Source organism: Nannospalax galili, unplaced genomic scaffold, assembly GCF_000622305.1.
Source record: "Nannospalax galili isolate Female #2095 unplaced genomic scaffold, S.galili_v1.0 scaffold52, whole genome shotgun sequence".
Taxonomy (NCBI): Eukaryota; Metazoa; Chordata; class Mammalia; order Rodentia; family Spalacidae; genus Nannospalax; species Nannospalax galili.
Window position 1 is genome coordinate 7,708,867 of NW_008334003.1, and position 22,015 is coordinate 7,730,881.

Here is a 22,015-nt window from a genome sequence, read left to right on the forward strand (position 1 = left end):
ACACACACACACACACAGACACACACACACACACATATAGAAAGAGTCAGGTTTGTGTCCCCAGATTACCTTTGGTGTGGCTTCATCCACCTGGTTAACCTAGTAAGCTTCTCACCCTTAAATGTCACTGCCTGTCTCACTCCCAACAGTCCTTAGTTGCCAATAGATCCTCAGGTAGAGTTGAGGTTTCTTACCTACTTTCCCACATTTATTCTGGATTTCGTCTGCTTGGGCTTATGCAGGACTTGTGCATGCTGTTACCATTGCTGCTAATTCATATGAGTAGCTGACCATCTGTCTGGAAAACTGTTTCCTTGCGGTCATCCACTTCTTCTAGTTCTTGCAATTTTTCCGCTCCCTCTTCTGCAATGATCCCTGAACCTTTGGAGGTAGAAGTTTGTTATAAATGTCAATCTGAGTTACTTTGTATTGCTGTGATAAAAACACTGACCAAAACCAACTGGGGGTGACAGCAAAGGCTTTGATTTATCTCATGTCTACCAGGTTCATCACTGACAGAAGTCAGGGCAGGAATCTGGAGGCAGAAGATGAAGTACAGACCACTGAGGAACACTGCTTACTGGCTTGCTCCTCTGGTCCATTGTCTCCCGAGTTCTCTTAGGGTCACTGCTCCTGGCACTATTAGACAAACCACATAACACATCTTCATCTGAATTTTTCATAGTTTATATCCTGGGTAGAGGGAATAGAATAACTTACAAAGGTGAACACTAAGCACTTCACAAAAAGTCAAACACCCGGTGCCCCATTCCGCTCTGTGGCTCAGCGGCCCGCTGTTCTGGATTGCTTCTGAGGCCCACCCACAGTTTCTGTTAGCTTTCGGCCTCACCTTGTGGGCCTGCGGTCTGGCCCCATGTTGGTAAATGCCCCCTCTTGTGTCCACGTGGGTGAGATACCAGGGCCATTTTTTCTGTCCCACACCATTTTTGTCCAAGATGGCTCCAACGCTCCTTCTTCTGCAGCTAACTCTCCCCAGCTAATTCTCCACAACAGGCCCTGCCCCTTGGAGGAAAAAGTACCCCTCAGGACGCACTCCACCCCTTCTTCCTGCTCTTACACTCTTTCCGCCAATCTTCCACTAAGGTCCCTGAGCCTTGGAGGGGGTAACAGATGTAGGGCGATCTCTCTTGTATCATGCCAAGGTAGTGACTTCTTGGGCCTCCCCATTATTTTTCTTCAAGCCATGGCCATTGATCTATCTCAGTGGTGTTTCTTCTACTATAAAGACAAGTGGAAAGATGTAGACACATCTAAACAAACATGAATGTAAATACAAATGCCTAAAAGATATCCCAGTAGGTGTACTCTATTCATTAAACAGTATACTTGTAATGGCTTCCCCACTAGGGCCTGCAGCCTTTCTCAACATAGAGGGTTGGTCTGGTCTGCAGCACCAGATGTGTGTTCCACCCCTAGGAGGAGGCCTTATCCAATTAGAAATTTGTCAGTTGTACGTATGTTAGTTGAGCTGCTATTGCACTTGCAGGCATAGGGCTCATTGTTGAGTGGAATCATAGGGGATCCTTTCTTCCCCAACCATCTACATAGCACCTTCTGGCATTCTGAATGTTCCATCCAGTGGCATGGAGTTTTTGGCTTAGTCTCAGCTCCATCTCTTCTCCTTCCATGCTCACATCATGCAGTGTCTTTAGCAACATGGCCTTACTGACTTTTCTAGTGTACAACCAACATTAGTGGCAATAACCTTGGTGAATTTGAGGACCTCTAGGATCTCTCTGACCAGCAGCTCATAGGGGGGCAACCTACTCCTGGTACTGTAGATTTTCTTAACAGTTGTATAGTTTGGGAGCCTCTGATTTTATCTTACCCAAACATAAAACCCCCAAGAGTCTTACAGCTATAGCCGGCCTTTGCTTTTTAGGTATCTTTCAAATGGGTTTCACATCTGTAAAACACTTGAAGGAAAGTTAACATTATATATTAAATCAATCGTAGAGAAGGTCTCACACAACATGGAAAGGTTTTATCCATTCGTATTAACTGTTTTCTCCATAGATCCTTGTTAGGTACTATAGCGTGGGTACGAGGCATTAATTTGGTGAGTACTTTTCTATCTTTAATTATCCCTTTGGAGTCATTTTGCAGTTAGGGGATTTTACATGGAGCCTTTTTGTATTCTTTTATTCTTGATACACACAGGTGTTGAATTCTGTAGCCTGACCCTGCACTGGCCTAAGGAGGCAGGGGGTTTCTCTTGTCCCCACTGCACCTGTTGGTTCCCTGACTCAGGCAGGCCCTACGTCTGCCTCCTAACTGTAGCCATATCTGTCATCTCTCAGTTGACCACACCTGGCTTCTGGGGGCGGTATTGATGGGAAAAACTGCCTCCACCCCTAGTATAGCCAGTATCAGAAGAGAAATGCACCTTATTTAGTCTTTGGGAATTTTTTGGGGGGGGTCTTCTTGAGACAGGGTCTTCTGTAGCCCCAGTTGTCATGGAACGCACTATGTAGACCAGGCTGGCCTTGAACCCACAGAGATCTTCCTGCCTCTGCCTCCCAAGTGCTGGGGTCAGGTAGATTTCAATGGTAATTTTTTCATATCTACTAATTCTTCTTATTTTCTTATCAATTTTTAATTTTTAATAACTACATGATTAGAAGAAACATTTCACTACAGATTTAACATATTCAGTAACACACTCCAGAGAAGAGTACATTTCTTTCACAAGTGGGTCCAAGTTTCTAGGTTCACAGTTGAATTAATACAGTTATGCATTATTGAACTCAGTATAAACCCTGTAAGTCACAAAACTGAATGAGTTTTTAACCTTTACAAAAGATCTCCATTTCATTTCAGAATATATTGTTCCTTGTAGAATTATTGTTTTTGGTACTAACACTGAGATATTGGCGCATGCATCTCTAATCTGTACGTATCTGATTATTACTAGTCATAATCGGTTTTACTTGGATCCTTGGCACCTGTGTATGTCTATAAAGTCATCGGGTAGATTTCAATGGTAATGTTTATCACCTCTACTAATTAGCATCACATAAATTTCCATGCTTCCTCCTCATATATAATACATTTTTTAAAATTTGTTGATTTTTCTTTGTGTGTGTATATCACACAGAACATCCCAAACCATCTTATTCATCCACTTTCCAGATGGCACCCTCCCATAGCCTCACTCCCCCCACTAGAGCCCTTATACTCTGATATCCCTGCTACTGAATGCTGTGTTGTTGACACCCTAGCCATTCCTCGATACTTGCCCTTCTGGTGAATCTAGTCAGCCGATATAGAGGTCTTTGTTTTAGGAGGGTCAGCTGTTCCTCATCTAGCAGCAATCAGTTGTCAATATTTCTGTAGATAAGATTGGAGTCTGCTGTTCATTTTCCCTGTTCTGTGCTGGATTACTATCTGGGAGTTCCTTTGTCCACCCTGGCCAACAACTCAAAAGAAGGTATCTCCTATCTGGCATTGTTGCTTGTTATGTAGCCTTTAGCTATGCATATGGACTCTTAAGAAATTATATTGGCCCCTTTAATCTTTGGTTAAACTTTCCTTTTGTGTGTTTAAGGCCATAGAGTTGGCCCAGATAAACCAATTTATTTTTACTCTTAAGGTCGTTTGAGGATCTGTTCCTCAGTGTTCACATGGGCTTGGGAGGAGCCCCTCACTTCTTTCTTTTACTAGTTCCACCTATGTGAAGATAAGTCAAAGGTCCTGCTCGACCATGGTTGGCTTTGCTTGGAAGCATCAGGAAATGATTCCTCTGTGTTGAACCTCCTATTTGAAGACTGGACACTGGTTCAAGTTCATAACCACCCCGGGACAGTTTTTATCCTTTGAATGTCTTTTGTAAATTGTTGTTGTGAGTTTAAAGCCTTCCATAAACTCCTTAGTATGGAATTTGGTTTTCCATCAATTTTTTCTTTCAGAATTTGGGCTCAATATAAGTCTTGTCCATTTGTCTTTAAGTAATCCAAGTCTTCTTTATATCTCTTGTAGGGTGTTCTGTTATTTCACAGACATGTTTTACATGCTGGTCAGAATCATTTAAATCTGCTAAAGCCTCCCTCACTTTACAAAGATCCTGTCCCATTAAAAGGCTTAGCAAAACCTTTAAACCTCTATACCATTCTTGAGGTCCCAGTTAAATTAAGCTTTCCTTCATATCTCTGGTGAACACAGCCTTATCTGGCCCAGTGAACTGGGCGTCATATATTGCTTTTCTCATACCTAGTTCTCTCAGTAATGACTGTCCCTCCTTTATAGTCTTTCAGCCTCTGTTAATTATGCAAATTCCTCTTGGGGATGACCATGTATCTTTAATGCCTTCCACCAGCCATACCATTAAGGAATGCTCACTCTTGCATTGGCCTAGGTTGAACAGCCTATATCACAAGGATGGATGGGTGGTTATATAACTCAGCTATGAAACTTCTGAAGGACTTAGACTGATGTTATTTGCTCCCATGTCCCATACCCTCAGGAACCATGTGGTAAGGGGCTCTTTGACTGCTTCCTTGTAAGTTTTTCCTAGTTTTAATAGTTCCAGTGTGGAGTATTTCCTATTTACAGTACTGTTAGCTTTTTGTCCCTTTTTGTATCAAAGGTTGAATCTGAGGGGCAGCTATAGCTACTTTTATTTTTAAGTCATTTCCTTTTTTATTATCTGTCTTTTTTCCGGAGTCCTTGGACCTTACACAAGTTAAAATGTCCTGTTTTTCTCTTTCAAGGTCTGCAACTGGATCTAAAAGCACCTCCCTGGCCTTGTCAGCTTCCCCTGCCTTGGGGACATCTTTTATTGTTCAAAGTGGCCACATCTCCTCTCTGGAGTCTCAGCTTGTGTCCAAGGTCTGTAAGTTTTTCTAGCCTTTCTATAGCCTCTAACAAATCTTCATATACCCGCAATTGGGCTGTTTCCCCACATTTACAACAAAGCTGTGACCCATGCTTCTGCATGGCTGGTTCCTTTTTAGTTACATATTTTATAATCCATTGTAAGATCCACATCAGTGTTGCCATTAGCTCCCTAGCTTTTTCCAAACTCCCACAGATTGTCATTCCTAGTACCATCATCTTGCTGGCTTATGCCGATTTGTTGTCCATGTTCTCTTAGGGTCTCTTGCTCCTGGTGCTGTTAGACAAACCACATAACACATCTTTATCTGAATTTTTTTATAGTTTATATCCTGGGTAGGGAGAATAGAGTAACTTACAAAGGCAAACGCCCAGTGCTTCACCTAAAGGTGAACACCTGGCACCCTGTTCTGCTCTGTGGCTCAGCAGCCCGCCATTCCAGATTGCTTCTGCACCCCACCCACAGTCTCCATTAGCTTTCGCCCATGCCTGATGGGCCCATGGTCTCACCCTAGGTTGGTAAATACCCCCTCTCACATCCACGTGGGTGAGACACCAGAGACATTTTTTCCATGCCATGCCACTTTGGTCCAAGATGACCCCAATGCTCCTCCCTCTGTGGCTAATTCTCCACAGCTAATTCCCCGCAGAAGGCCCCACCCCTTGGAGGAAAAAGTACCCGTGGGGACACACCCATGCTCAGCCTGTTTTCATGTACAACACAGGACCACCTGCCCAGGAGTGGCACCACCCACAGACATGGACACAGGCTAATTAAATAGAGGAAATTCCTCAGTTGAGGTTTCCTGTACCCAGGTGTGTCAAGTTGACAACTGACGCTATCCAGATCAGTGTCCTATTCAATGATAAGCAGTCTGAAGCCTCTTACTTTCTGCACGTTGTCCAGTTGTGATTCAAAGAGATGGATTAGCTGTTAAAAGCTCAGGCTCACAACATAAATGTCAAATGCTATTTTTCCCGAGTTATTTCAATAATCAATAACTGTCAATAATGAGTTACTGGTCTTGATTTTGTTCTTTTGCTTTATTATAGAGTTAAATCATGGTAATTTCTAGAATTTCTAATTTCTTGTATAGATGCTACTCAGTTTTGGCTAAAGTTTACATAGACTAACATTTGGAATTAAACTATTTCAACACCAGATGTTTAAACCAGGTTTAGTTGAAAATAATATTAAAGCCTATAACTGACCTGAATCCTTTTAGCTTACTGGAGCTCAGCATTTGCAATACAAGAGATCTACCTTCTTTTTTTTTCCTATCCTTTCTATTCAGGTCTATGTCTCCACAAAGGTCAAGTACATACTTTTCCTTCCCTGTTTGTAATACAAACTGAGGTCTCTGTCCTGTTATTCAAAATAGAATGATGAAAAATGAATATGAAGAAGGTGGATTACAGGAATAAATGAAGGAATGATGTCAACATGTATCAATGCCCACATACTCTGCTCAGTGACTTACACATATCTGATTGCTTCTCAGATACACTGTATTACAATTTAAATTATTAATGAAGAAAACTGAGGGTGAATTTCTAAAGATGAAAGTCATAAAACCTGTGTGATGGTTTGAATGAAAATGTCCCCCATAGACTCCAAGTATTTGGACATTTTGTTCCCAGTTGGTGGCACTGTTTTGGGAGGTCTTGGAAGGTGTGGCTATCCTGGAGGAAGCATGTCACTTGGGGTGGGCTTAGGGAGTTCTTAAGCCTTGCCAGGTCTCCAGTTGCTTTCTTGCTTACTGTGCCTGCTTGATGATGTGAGAGCTTCACTTCTGCTGCTCCTGCTTCAGCCACCTCCAGCCACCATGCCTCCCTGCCATGATGGACTGTAATTCCCCTGGAACCATAAGCTCAAATAAACTCTTCCTTCTATAAATTGCTTGGGTCAGTGTTTCTATCACAGCAACAGAAAAGTGACTAATACAACCTGGAATGAATAATTCACAGGGCTTGTATAATGAGAACAGCATTTTTCTGTTACACTGTTGTCTGTAAAATAGTTGTAGCTGAAGAAGTAAGTGTGGGAATGAGATGGAATAAGATTGTAAGAACCTTAGGGAAAATACTTAAATGGCAAATAAAGGTTAATGATATTAGCAATCATGAGGTACAATTACACAATATAAAATGATAAGATGAAAAGAACTAAGCCATGTCAAATTCATTGAGGGGCTGCATGTGGTTCTCAAACTTTAATGTGAAGGAGAGTCAGTTGTGGAATTTTATCAAATGCCAGTTTCTGGGCTTGACTCCAAACAAACTGAATCGAAAAGTATTAGGATGGGCCACTGTCAGTGACAACGTGATATATTTAAAAGTTTTAAAAACAGCAAAAAAATCCATAGTGAAATAATGGTCTACCAAATTAAAATGGTGAAGCTAAATTTGCAGACTATTCATTACATAGTGAAGTAATAGAATTGCTGATTCCCTCCTGTTTACACCAGGTGGTAGGTGAGATCAGGAGGTTCCATGTTGGAGCTATTAATCCATTATGTACATAAGCTGTGGCAGGCTTGTTTACTGAGTCTGTGTTTTGCACACCAGTACCTAATGTGCAAAATCAGGAGGAATGTGTTTATATGGTGGAACTCACAAAACAAGTATTTGACTGCTCCTTGACTCTCAGCTACAGGTGGGAAAAACAGCTGTTGAAACCAATTGAGTTCTTCTGTATAAAAGGTGGAGCTGAACTAAACCGGGGCTGCAGTCTCTACTGACAGCCCTCCCGAGTATCTTTTCTGTCTCTTGTTTTCTCTTTCAGTCCTCACTCCCCCTTTCAGGTACTGTCCGTCTTGGCCGGCTGGTACCAGCAGTTCCACAGGCCTCTTTGAGGCGCAGGAAAACTGCCCATGACTGCCTGGCTCCAGACCTCTTCTGCCCTCTCATTGCAAAGTGTGGTACTGTTCAGGAGGCCTGGATGTGGTGGGTTTAGGTCAGGAGCTTTAAAGACTAGAAGTAAGGGAAAAAGCAAGAATGAACTCTGATTTTGTGTTGGAAAGAAAGAAGGAGCAAGAGGCACATATCTGCAGATTGGTTGTGATCGACGCACAAGACAAAATGCAAGCCAGCTCACTGAAATCTTGCATCTTTCTCCTTTTAAAAAAAATATTTTATTGAATTTTTTTGGATTTCATACATCTTAATCATATTTATCTCCCCTTCTGTTGTGGAAAATCTTGTGACTGATTTTGCCTTTTGCCTCACATAACTATCATGCTGGAATGCAGTACTTCCTGTTTCTTATCAGAGAGAAAACTACGTAAGTCACATGGTTTCCAGGAATCCGTAACGTAGAGAAACTGAAACTTATGCTAATAGGGCATCTGGCCCGCTAGATTGTAATAGGATACTAGTTTGCCATGCTAATAAGGGATCCCATATGCTGTGTTATGATTGGACCATTACCCCATATAAGCCCGTACTTTCCTGCAATAAAGCAGATCTGTGTCACTGAACCTGGTCTCCTGCATCTGAATTCGGCAACTCTGGTGCAGACTCCTCACCAACCCTGGGGTCCGGACCAGATGACTGATTGGAGGAACTGAGAGAGCAGGAGAGTGGCCATAGCTGGAGGAGAGCAGCCACAGCTGGTGACCACACCTGGTGCCCAAAAGTGGGGCTGGGACCCCCTCCCCACAGAGCTGTAACAAACTGAGCTGTAACAACTTGGGCTCCCGATGCCCCCCTTTTCAGTGCTTTTCCTGTGGATGCTCACTGCTTTTGTTTTGTTCTGCTTTTTCTTCTGGCTTGCGATCTTCGGTTGGGCATGCCACTCCTGTCTTTGTCGATCTCTCCTTGAACAGTTCCTGAGTCCCTTTGGGTATGTCTTGCAGGGTGAGTGACCTCCGGTATGGGGAATAGTCATCCAGCTGCTGCCAGCCCCTGTGCTGCTGCACTGGTTCCTCTCCTCAGTAGTAGGTGTATTAAGGTAACAGAAGAGGATGTAACTAAGGTTTTAGATGAAGTACTAGCTCTTGCCCCCTGGTTTACAGATTCTTGTTCCTGGGATCCTGAACAATGGGCTTGCATTTTATTCTTGGCCTGGCATAGAGATGTCAGGGAGGGACTCCCACAGTCTGGGCTGTTCTACCCTGTTGTGACAGCCATTCTGGCCTCCCTTCGGGGGATTCCCCCCAAAGCCCCTGAACAGGACAATCTCTTATTAAAGCAGGTAAATGAGCAAATACAACAGGATGCTGGGGACAGCCTGTCCCAGAGATTTCCAGTTAAAACAAAATTAACGGATTCTTGTTCTGATGAAACTATGACTATTAATGATGATATAAAAAATGAGGAATTGGGATTTGAGAGCTCCCCTGATGAAAAACAGGAAGTCAAGATTGCCCCTGAGCTGCCATTACAGGGAAGTGGCTATCCTCGACCATCTTGTATTGGCTTTGAAGAAAAATGGGACATTAAGGCAGCCTCTGCTCTGCCATTACAGGGCGATGGCTACTTTCCACCATCTTACGTTAGCTTTAAGGAAGTTCCCCCCCAAGTCCATCTACCCCTCCCTTCCGGAGGAGGACTGGAAGCCCCTCCCGCCTAGGCCCCTCTTCTATGATACAATGGAAGATTTTCCACAGTTTTTCCTGGTTACCGTCAATCAGGGACAACAGAACCCCAATGTTTGGAATCCATATTCTCATGAGATCTTAAGGAAGCTTCATAAGGCAGCAGTTGAGGATGGCATTCACTCCCCCTGGTTTGGTCAGTTATTAGATACAATCAGTCATTCGGCCAATACCCTGTATGATTGGCAGAAAATCGCCTGTGCCTGTTTACAGGGAGGTGATTTCCTTTTATGGCAAGCTCCTTACCAAGATGAATGTGAACCATAGGCAGAGCACAATAGAAATGCCAACGTCCAAACATTGGAATTGGTGCTCTAGTATGACGTGGCAATTTTGAGACCCCCAAAGCTCAGGCACAGGGTTCTCCCCACTACTTTGAACAAGTATGGCTTTGCTCACTTCGTGCTTTTCGAAGTATGCTGACTTGCAGTGATAACAAATTAACCAAATTGATACAAAAACCAGGCGATTCTTTCTCTGATTTTGTTGAGAGATGCCATCAAAGTATAAATAGAAAGATCAGTCATCAGGGAGCTGCCGATGCCTTGTTCAAGGATCTTGTATATGAAGGCTGCTCTACAGAGTGTCGCCTGCCCCAAAGAGAGGAAGTAAGGGAATACACCCCCCATGCCCAATGGACGATACCTATTGATTTGCATAAGCCTAGGATGCAACTTTCCCTAGATGACCATAACTTTAAAGGCCTAATTGATACAGGGGCCGATATTACTGTAATCAGACAAGAGGAAGCATTGTTTAATTGGCAATGCAAACCTGGATCTACTATACAAGGAGTTGGGGGTTTACAGAACACCCAACAGGTCCAACGTTCGGTAATCTGGACTTATCTGAGTGGCAACACAGGAGCTGTTAGACCACTCTTAGCAGCGGGGCTTCCCCATAATTTGTGGGGGAGAGATATCCTTTGCAACATGAAAGCTGTTTTAACTACAGATGACAAAGCCTTTTATGATGACCGCATTGTAAACCAGTGGTTAGGTAATGCCCCCCACCCTCACCCCCAATTCTAATGGCCACTGCTCCACTGGCCAAGCCACCCCCCCATCAAACTAATGTGGGACACTAAAGCTCCCATGTGTGTGGAGCAGTGGCCTCTTCCTTCAATTAACTCACTTGATCTCTTTGGTCCAGGAACAATTATCCTTGGGTCATATCGAGCCCTCCCTTAGTCCCCATAGTTCTCCCATTTTTGTAATACAAAAGAAAGCAGGAAAATGGAGACTTTTACATGATTGAAAGGCTATTAATGAGCATATGAAACCTTTAGGGACCCTTCAACAGGGACTGCCTCACCCTACTGCTATTCCCAAATAATGCACAATTATTATAATAGATATTAAGGACTGTTTCTTCTCTATTCCTTTTCATAATGATGATAAGCCCTATTTTGCCTTCTCTATACATGTCACTAACCATAACCTTCCAGTTCAATGCTGTCAATGGAAGGTTTTGCCTCAGGGCATGAAAAACAGTTCTCCTATCTGTCAATATTATGTGGCCCATGCCTGCAGACCTTTGCTGACTGAGGTTTATGTTTTACATTATATGGATGACATTCTTATCGCCCATGAGAATCTTAAGATCTTACAAGGAGCTTTTCAAAAACTCAAAACAAACCTCCAGGCATTAGGTCTTACTATTGCAGCAGATAAAATACAGTTACATGCACCTTATACCTTTTTGGGCCACTCTATTCAAGATGTCATCCTGCTCATAGCTCCTGTTCTTACCTTACCAGATGAGATTATACTTTCAGAGGCGCAGACCCTCTGTGGCAACATCAATTGGATACGGGGCTTCTTACCTATGTCCACAGAAGAGCTTGCACTGCTCTTTGACCACTTGTGAGGTACTGATATGGTCTCCATTCCCCGCAAGGTCTTTCTGGAGGCACAACGTGTTGTCACAATGATCAATTCTCACCTGTCCCAAGCATTTGTAAGTAGGATACAGCCAAAGTTTCCCATCCAAGCACTAGTTATTCCTACTAAAATCACCCCTTTGAGAGCGCTCTGGCAGACCCAGGGCCCCCTGATATGGGTCCACTCTTCATGGAGTCAACTTCACAAGGTTACCCTGGCTATTGAGGCATGGGCTATGCTAGCCCTTAAACTTGTCCACACCTCCCCCCTTCTGTATGGCTGTAAACCCAAATCTTTGGTTCTTCCCCTTCCACCTCACATGCTCCAGTCATTGTTCCTTGACAATCCTGGCTTCCAAACTCTCCTACTAGTCTATCAGGGGAAATATGACAATCATTATCCTAAACATAAACTTTAAGGAATAAGACAGCTTCCCCTGTCCCTATTTCCCCAGGCATTTCCAAAGTGTATCCCTCTTCCTAAGGGTCCCCTAATCTTTACTGATTCTAGTAAATGCAAGTTTGGTCACATAATTTACCAGGAAGGACAACTCTCCTCACATAAGGTTTTCCCTTTCCAGGGATCTATAGAGCTTGTAGAACTCTCAGCCATGTTACGGGTCTTTCAGGATCTCCCTACAACTCCCTGTAATATTTTTCCTGACAGTGCTTATGTAGTTCAGACTCTACAACATCTGGCCTCTGCAGCTTTCTGGCCCCAACAGAGTCCCCTTGATTTGTTGCTCTCCTCATTACAACTATTACTTGAGCAGCACTCTGCCCCTTGGTATATTCAACACTTGTGCTTTTATACCAATCTCCCAGGGCTTCTGGAAAAGGACAATGCTGCCATTGATAAACTGGTTCTAAGTGCCACCCAAGACTCCATCATAATTCAACAAGCTAGAGACTTACACGCCTGTTTTCATCTTTCTCCCCAAGCTATACATAGGCTTCTACCCACTCTGCCAATTCAGAGCTGCAAGCATTTGGTCCATGCCTGCTCCTCTTGTGCCCCTCTTCTACTTCTGGGACCATTACAACACTCCGGAACTCTCCCTAGAGGCCTTGGCCCCAACAAGATATGGCAAATGGATGTCACTCATTTCTCTCCTTTTGGCAAGCTCATGTATATCCATCATATTATTGACACTTATTCTAATGTTTATTTTGCATTGGCCTGCTCTGGTGAGATGGATTCTCATGCCATATGGGCTGTCAAATATTCCATGGTCCTTATGGGAATTCCTTGGCAAATAAAAACAGATAATGACCTTTGTTATGTTTCTGCTACCTTCAGCCATTTTTGCTCTGACTGGAATATTAGGCATATAACTGGTGTCCCTTACAATCCTCAGGGTCAAGGGATTGTTGAACATTCCCACCAAATACTCATTAAACAAATACAGAAAATAGGAGAAGACAATGGTAAAGGACCCTGCTATAAGGACCCCAATTTTGTTATACAATGAGCTCTATTTGTATTAAACTTTCTAAAATTTGACTCCAATGGCCTCCCACCAGCAACAAAGCATTGGGGGTCGTTCACTGCTGTAAGGACCCCAATTTTGTTATACAATGAGCTCTATTTGTATTAAACTTTACTCCAATGGCCTCCCACCAGCAATAAAGCATTGGGAGGCATTCACTCAGCCAACTCCTGCTCCCATGGTGAGATGGAAGGACCCTCTCACAAGTGAATGGAAAGGTCCACACCTATTATTAACACAAGGGCGAGGCTATGCTTGTGTCTTTCTAGATAATCTTCCAGCCCCCATCTGGATCCCAGCCTGGAACATCAGAATTGCCTGCAATGGAAAACCTCCCTCCACAACCACCGACCCCGGAGATGGCAGCTCTGACCCTGGAGGAAGCAGTACATCTCTCAGGCTCTGAGAGACCAATCCAATGTTGCAGACCACAAAAGCCACCAACCTGGCGAGACCTCGAACATCTCTCTCTGCAAACAGAGACATTAGCTAAGCTAAATCCTCAATCCAGAGGAAAACCTTTGTCTGTGTTCCTTATTATGTGTGCCATCATTACTGCTAACTCCTGATTTTTGGACCCTGCATTGTTAAGGGTCTTGATAATTTTGTTAAAACTTATATTTCTCTGGTTCAGTTAGCTGTTGCCCCACCTCCAGATCTTGCCACGCATGTCTCTGCAAACAAGGACCCACTGTTCCTTGCCCTTACCAACCTATAATAATAGAGATATGAAAATTAGGCTTGAGCATAGGTGTAAAGTCTTATGGAACAACCATGCAATGGATCTGAGACAATGCCTGACTGCTGGAGCCACAGGAAATGCCTTGCACTATATACTCCTGTTGGCAGACTGTGAGACACATGCCTAGAACTTGCCACTCCCTAATCCCCATCATTACCCCAGATGGGATGACCCCACTCCATCAGCTTTTACTGAATTCTTAGCCCCTTAAGAGGCCTTTGCATGGGCCAAACCTTGATACACTGCCTCTCCCTCTGCCGGGCCATACCAAGGTACTCACTCTTCGAGGGCTGGTAGTCAATGATGGGTAAGATCCCAAAAGATGGGACAACCTAAGACAGGCACAGTCCATAATGCTGGGTGACCCTTGAGGTGGAGACAACAATGCTGAGGCAAAGAACCTCAACTCCCACTGGTTGGCATGGAGTTGTCCCAGCCTGCTCTTGAGAGAACTCACCATCTTGAAGGTTAAGCCCACAATAAGGGATCAATCCCTTGCCTCCCAAGCCATTCTACCTTGTCTTGATGCACAACAGAAAAATCCGCCACATACAGCCCCTGGACTGATATCAGTATGCTATATATTCTGAACTGTGCCTCACTCTTAAAAATGAAAGAATAGGGGGAGATGTTGTGGAAAATCTTGACTGATTTTGCCTTTTGCCTCACATACTATCATGCTGGAATGCAGTGCTTCCTGTTTCTTATCAGAGAGAAAACTATGTAAGTCACATGGTTTCCAGGAATCTGAAACTTAGAGAAACTGAAACTTATCATGCTAATTGGGTATCTGGCCTGCTAGATTGTAATAGGATACTAGTCTGCCATGCTAATAAGGGATCCCATATGCTGTGTTATGATTGGACCATTACCCCTATATAAGCCTGTACTTTCCTGCAATAAGGCAGATCTGTGTCACTGAACCTGGTCTCCTGCATCTGAATGCGGCCATGCTGGTGCAGACTCCTCACCAGCCCTGGGGTCCGGACCGGACAGCTGATTGGAGGAACTGAGAGAGCAGGAGAGCGGCCATAGCTGGAGGAGAGCAGCCACAGCCAGCGACCACACCCTTCCCTATCTGAACCCCACATATACTGCCATATATACTGGACTTCATGAATTTTGTCATATATCTTAAGGCCTATCCAATCAAGTTTGTGTACCCAGATGTCCCTTCATGTGAGTTCATCCTCTGGAGCCTGTTCAGCCTGTCTAGCATAACTCTCTTAAAGAATATCAACTCTCCCTCACCAAGAAGTGATCATTTGCCAGTGGTTTCTCTCCAAAATTGTGGCCTCATGTCCATTTGCTCAGTTCTATGCTTCTTTTTTTCTGATTGAATTTGCATGGGCCTTGTGCATACTGTTACCATTGCTGTAAGTTCTTATGAGCAAGGTCCCAGAAGCCTATGAGACTCAGTTTCCTTATAGTCATGTACTTCCTCCTCTGGCTCTTACGGTCTTTTCGGCCCCTCTTCTGGAATGGTCCTTGAGCTTTGGGTGGGTGAAGTTTAATATAGGAGTCCTATTCAGAGACCCACACTCTGCATCTCCCTACCCCACTTTGGCCAGCTGTGGCCTTCTGTGTTCGTTGCCCTCTGTGGCATGAGGAAACTTCACTGATGAGAGTTCAGAGATGCATTAGTATTCGTTCTACTCCTTGTTCCACCATGTTTGTGAGCCTTAGATATTGAGGTTCCATTGTAGATGTGTCCCTTAGGGTTGGGTGCCTCACAGACACTTACTCTTTTTGTGTGACCATTTGTGGAACTCTGTAATAGTCTCCATCTGTTGCAAAAGAAGCTTTTTTGATGAGTGATGACTGGCATACTTGTCTGTAAATATATGACTTCATATTTAGTATGTAGTAGGAAATTGCATTTGCCTAGGGATGTGGCAGACTTAGGGGCTTTCTCTAAGATCTGTGACTTCTCCAGCCATGTGTATTTGGCTATGTTCACAGTGTCACACATGAGTTTTTTTGCATAGAAGATACTATTCAAAAAAATCAATCAATGATTAAAAAATCAATCAATGGTCCAACTCCAGATTTAAAGTCTAATAACCACAACAATGACTGGCACAGCAAACTATATTGGTACAGTAGCGGCACTTTTATCTTGAGGGTAATCAAAAGCTACCTAATTGGCATCTTTTCTTTTGTCCCATCTAAAAACACACTATAGACTAGAAATGGCAGAACTAATATTTTTGAGAAGTGAAATAGAACAACCCACTCCAAAAGGATTCAACTTCCTTCATCAAAATTAAATAAACACATGAGGAAGTTTTAGGAGGAATTTCTGAATAGTGTTGTCCTTAAGATGTATAGAAAATAGATTAAAAGTCAAAAGTAAAGGGAATGTTTAGACCTGATTTTCCAACAAAGAAAGAAAATGCTGGGAATATGAACTACTCACACCGATGGGTCCTCAGAACAGAATTTAATACGGAGTCTTCATATATGGTGCTCCAGCTCTACTTACAAGAAAATGACAATTACAAACACTAGTGTCAAGAACAAATTAGGTCAGCTGCAAGCTCACTTCCTACTCCAACAGGACTACTGAATGTGTGGCTCCAGGGGACAGTAGATCTAGGGCAGTGCATATGCACTAGTGCATTTGATTTAAAGTCTTTAAAGCTACAGGACACAAAGTTCTGGTTTACTTAATTCCCTAATCTTGTATCTGTTTTCGCTATAGCAGGAGTTAGAATGTTGAGAGAAGTTGAGTGTAAATAGGACAAGTGTTAGTAATCATTGTGAGCTGTTTCAATTGCCTATCTGTCAAAACAATTCCAAAATGATAGTACTGACATCTTGGTAAATCTTTCAGTGTGATTCTTGCTAGATTAGACTAACAAGTTTTTTCTCAGGCATCCTAGGTAAGCACTCTACCACTAAGCTTTATCACCAACCCCATTTTTTGTACTTTTTTTTTTTGGTTTTGTTTTGCTTTTAGTTTTGAGACAATGTCTCACTAAATTGCCCAGGGTGGCCTTTGACTTACTCTGTAGCTTGGGTTGGCCTTGAACTTGTAATCTGCCTCCCCATTAGTTAGGATTATAGGCCTTCACTGCCAGGCCTGCTTCATCAGTGGTTATTTTAACAATATTTTTCCTACTGTTAATGTTTCACTTGTTAAATATTTACTTCTATTATTAAACATACATTAATAGATACCTATGCTTTAAATTAAAAAATTGGGGGTTGCATATGAGCCTGCCGCAGCACATGGGTGAAGGGGAAAAAACAATTCTGTAGGTAATTTCTCTCTTTCCAACTTTATGTGGATTCTAGAGATCGAACACAGGTCATCAAGGGTGGTAGGTGCCCTTACCTGCTGCACCATCTTGCTGTCCCTGTATATTTTTTTAAACATTGACAATATCATAGAGGCATAAAAAGAAAAAGTAACGCTAGGTTTTCAACCTCTACCTCTTTTCAAGAAATATTAATTTTAATAGTTTATTTTTTAAGGAAAAGTGTATATTTCCCATATACCTTATACACTGAATTTTTCTGTAGGTATTGTTTTATAGTTTCCATCTTTGACTAAAATGCCCAAGAAATCCACACATACCTACACCTAAGGCTAATTCCTCTTATCCTATTTAAATTTCTAAAATATTCTAGTCCTGAGGTCAAACTAAATCCTTGAGCACTTGAGTCACATTAAGTACCTGAAATGAGGCTAGTTCCAACTAAGACATGCTGCATGTAAATGTCACTCATTCCACATTGTTTTGAGACAGACTCTTCTTGTAGTCCTGGCTGACCTGGAACTCACTATGTAGACCAGGCTGACCTTGCTCTCACAGAGATGTGCCTGCTTCTGCCTCCCGAGTGCCGAGATTAAAGGTGCCACCACACCATGGCCATGCCACCCTATAGCCAGCCTCAATAAATTCCACTAAAGTAATTGTTACCTGAGTAGTGCTGCTGTGTGCATTCTTGAGCAGATTCCCTCACGTTTCGGAAAGCTTCTTCAGTCAGAGTTCCCGTAACCCATGTGACTCAGGTTGTGGCAGTGAGTGTCTCTAATCTGAGAGCGTCTATGGAGAGCTGGTAGGCAGAGGCAGGAGAATTCCTGGAAGCTCAGGGCCAGCTCCCCTGCTGTCTGACCAGCAAATAAGAGACCCCATCTCAGACAAAGTGGAAAGTAGAGGGCAAGAAATGGACATCTGAGGTTGTTCTCTGACCTCCACATGTGCACTGTGATGCCCATGTACCTGCACTCACACAAACACATGAACACACACACACACATGTGAGCACACACACACACACGTGAGCACACACATGCACTGTGTAATATTTCTATTAGGTAAAGATTTTCAGTTTTACTCACCACAATCCAATGTGCAAAGTTACAGCGCACAGTATTTCTCTGCCCTCAGGTGTCTGTAACTCATATTCCTCTTTTCTCATCATTGATTTGTGGGACAAACTCCTTATCATCATCTTCTTCAAGAATCGGTTGGCAGTATCTGAAACTTTATTTTTCCATGTAAATTTCATAATATGCTTGCCCATTTATATAAAGGTCCTCCTCAGGATAGTCATCAGAGTTGAGTTGAATTATAGTTTAAATAGAAGGCAATTGAGTTATAGCATCAGAAGGATTCCTGGCCAAGAACACAATGTATTTCTGTATTTGTTTACATTTTCATTCTATCTATCTATCTATCTATCTATCTATCTATCTATCTATCTATCATCTATCTATGTATCATCTATCTATCTATCTATCATCTGTCTATCATCTATCTCAATCATTTATGTCTCTATATATGTATGTATGTATGTATCTATCTATCTATCTACCTATCTATATAAAACTTACTCTCCCCCCACATATTTGAGTCAGGGTCTCACTATGTAGCTCAAACTGTCCTCAAACTACTGATCCTTCTGCCACTGCCCCTGGAGTATAGACCTGTGCTACCACACCTAAGTATTGTCTCATTTTTTAAAGGTTATGTGTCTCATACATTGTTGGCATATGGAGATTAACACCTATCTTGTATACAGGAACCACAATATAATTTTAATAATTGCTTTCCTTGAAATATCAAATTCTGGCTGTGTGGGTAATAATTCTGATGATCCAAATTTACCTAGTTTTTACCCCAAAAGAGGACGTCTGATAAAGCATTACATGACTTAATCACAGTTGAATAATTGGTGGTGCCCATCTGTAAAATCAATATTTCAGAGGTAGAAGTGGGAAGAACAGAAGGTCAAGGTCCTCCTTGGCTTCAGAGAGAATTCAAGGCCAGGCTGGGCTAGTGATTGTGTTTCTAAAAAAATGTAGAACGAAGATATTTTACATATATTTCATATTACCCTTCTGTTTTCTCCAGCATTAATAGTTTATAAAGACTCATAAAATCGTTGGGTCAAATGTTCATCTCTTCTTTGTAAAAAATTTGAATGGATATTTCTAAGAGTTTGGCAGAAATGGTCTATAAAACTGTGTTGACCTTGTTTATTTCCATTGGAGAGATTTATAGCTACTCATTCAAAAGCAGCCATAGTATAATATAAAATATTGTGTTTATTTCAAGCCTGTTTTTGAACTTACATTTTTATAGGAATTCATTTTGACTAAATTTTAAAATTTATTGACATCAAATATAGTCTCTTTTCTAGTCTTTGAAATCTCTGCTCACTCTGCAGTCTTTCGATTCATACTGTCATTATATAGTTCACTATATATTGCATATAATATTTCAAACTTTTTCCTCCCCCTCAGGTGTTTGTTTATGAGTTTATCCCCAAGTATTCAAGTGCTAGTTCTGTTGGTCATGTTCATTCTTTTTTTTTGCCCTTTATTGATCTTCTTTACTCAGTTTCCCTTCCTTCCTTTTACGTAGGAAGTGCTTAGGATTTACAGCACATAGAGCCTGTTGTTGCCTGTCCATGGTACAGTCCCACGGTCTCCTTACTTGGCTCTGACCTTATTCAACTCCCAAGAGGAAGCTAGCTGGACCTGCTCAACAAGTAGACATTTGAGTTGTCCTTAAATATTTGTGAGCACAATGCCGTCACTGGCCTTTGTTTTCCTCTTATCACCCACCTTCATGCTAAGCAAGGCAGCACTTGGCAATTGCTTACACGTTAGCTATCACACACACATATTCTAGCACTGTAATACAGTGTTAAAACTCTTCTTTTTTTATGGACACAGCACGGTATCATGTAGGCCAGGATGACCTGGAACTCACTATGTAGTGGAGGATGAACTTGAATTTCTGATCCCCCTGCTTCTACCTCCCAAATGCCTGGTTTATGTGGTGCAGGAGATCAAACACAGGGTTTCCTGCATGCTAAGCAAGTACTCTGCAAATTGAGTTACATCCCCAACCTCCAAAATTCTTAATTAAAACTATCAATATTTATTTCAATATCAAATGTAGATTTATATTCAAAAGAATAACTACCAACTAGAATTTTCCTTTCACCTTGGCAGTGGAAACAGTATGTGGACAAAAGTCTCACAAATATCTGGAGTTGTGGTGTACCTTTTAAAATCTACTGTCCCAAGCATTGTGGGTCACTGGCTCTTTTTGAGAGTGGAGATGTTCAAATACGAACATTGTCACTTGGGGAGGGGGAGGCATGTCCATCCTCTTTATGAAAAGTTACCTCGGAACATGTCATTAGGTCCCCAATGGCAATGACATCTTTTGTTAATTATATTTTTGAGTGAGCTGTTTCTAATTCATTTTAAATGGTTCAAAATTCCATATTGGTTTCTACTGTAAAGGAAAAAAAATTAGTGTTAAAGGTTGAGCATTGAATAAGTGGCTATTGAATTTGTGTTATAAAATTGTCTTTTCCGCTGTGGGCATGTTGTGGTAGTTTAAATGAATGTCTCCCATAGGCTTTCCAAGTTTTTGAACATTTTGTCTTATTAGTGGCACTGTTTGCAGAGGCTCAGGAGGTATGGTCTTGCTGCAGAAAGGACATCACTGGGGCAGGGCTTTGACAGTATATAGCTTACCCACTTGTGGTCTGTCTTCCTGTGCCTCTTTGAAGGTATGAATGCTCAGCTTTCTGTTCTGGCCACCTCTGACACAGTGCCGGGCCATCCTTCTGGAACTATAGCCAAATGGACACCCTGTCTATAAGTTGCCTTGGTCACAGTGTTTTATCACAGCAATTGAAGATAACTAGTGCACATGTCAATGATGAAAGTCGATGATGTATGCGGGAAGAGTCTGTGTTTACCAGTGTGTCTCTGACTTGTTCTCTACACTCACTTGGAGGGCCCTAGGCATTCCTGCCCTTCAGTGCCCACTGCACATTCCTCTTCCCAGGTCTTTCATGTTCTCGCTGAGGGGGCCTCTTTGCTTACTGCTCCTACTTTATTCAGGATCCCTGTGCCCGGGATGAGATTGCCTAGAAACGCCTTCCCTGGGGCCTAGAAAACCACTTTCCCTGGACTGGGGACATGGCTTAGTAGTTGAGAGCACTTGCTGTTCTTCCAGAGGACCTGAGTTCAGTTTCCAGCCATCCACATGAGGAGGCTTATAACTGACTGACTCTGCTGTCATCTTGTCATCTTCTGGACACTGCAGGGGTACACACACACACACACACACACACGCACGCACATGTTCACATACACATGTTCACACATACCTGTGCATACACATAAGTAAGGAGAACAAAACTAAATATCTGTCTTTCCAGAGCTGGGAGCTAACTAGCTCCTTGGGACCCTAAGCCTTCCCTAAATGCCTTGTCTTGAACAACTAGATAAAATTTCTCTACAGACCAAACAACACAATCCATAGACAGGGCTACACTTAATTTTTGAATAACATTGTATCCAGGTAGGACTAGACTATTACAATCACTTTACTTAAGAACACAGTAGGATTAAGGAAAATGAGACCCAAGTTTTTTGTTTTGTTTTGTTTTGGTCTTCTTGAGACAGGTTGAGTCTCCCCTGTAGCACAGCTGGCCTGAAACTCTCTATGTAAATCAGGCTGGCCTGGAACTGGAACTCACTGGAACTCGCCTGCCTCTGCCACCTGAGTGCTGAGATTAAAGGGGTGTGCCACCATGCCCAGCACTGAGATCTAAGATTTCTATCTTAGAATCCTGGTGAATTTTTTATCTAGAAGCAGGCTTAAAAGAATCTATGAAGTCCTCCACAAGGGAAGCTGCCCAGGAATTTACAAACAGATGTTGGGATTATTCTCTGGGATACAGGTCATGACTTGGCATAATTGCTCTGTGAGGGAAGGCATGCAAGAACTTGGAGAGCATCAATTTCACCATAGTGTTTCAAAGAGAAGGAGGAAGTAGGACTCGACACTATCATCATCTTCCTAGGTCTGAAATGCACCTGCATGTTCATGGGCCTAGAGATGTCCTTGACTCTCCAGTTTGGGTACCTTTCTCCCAAAGATACCTTAAAGCATTCAGAATTTGT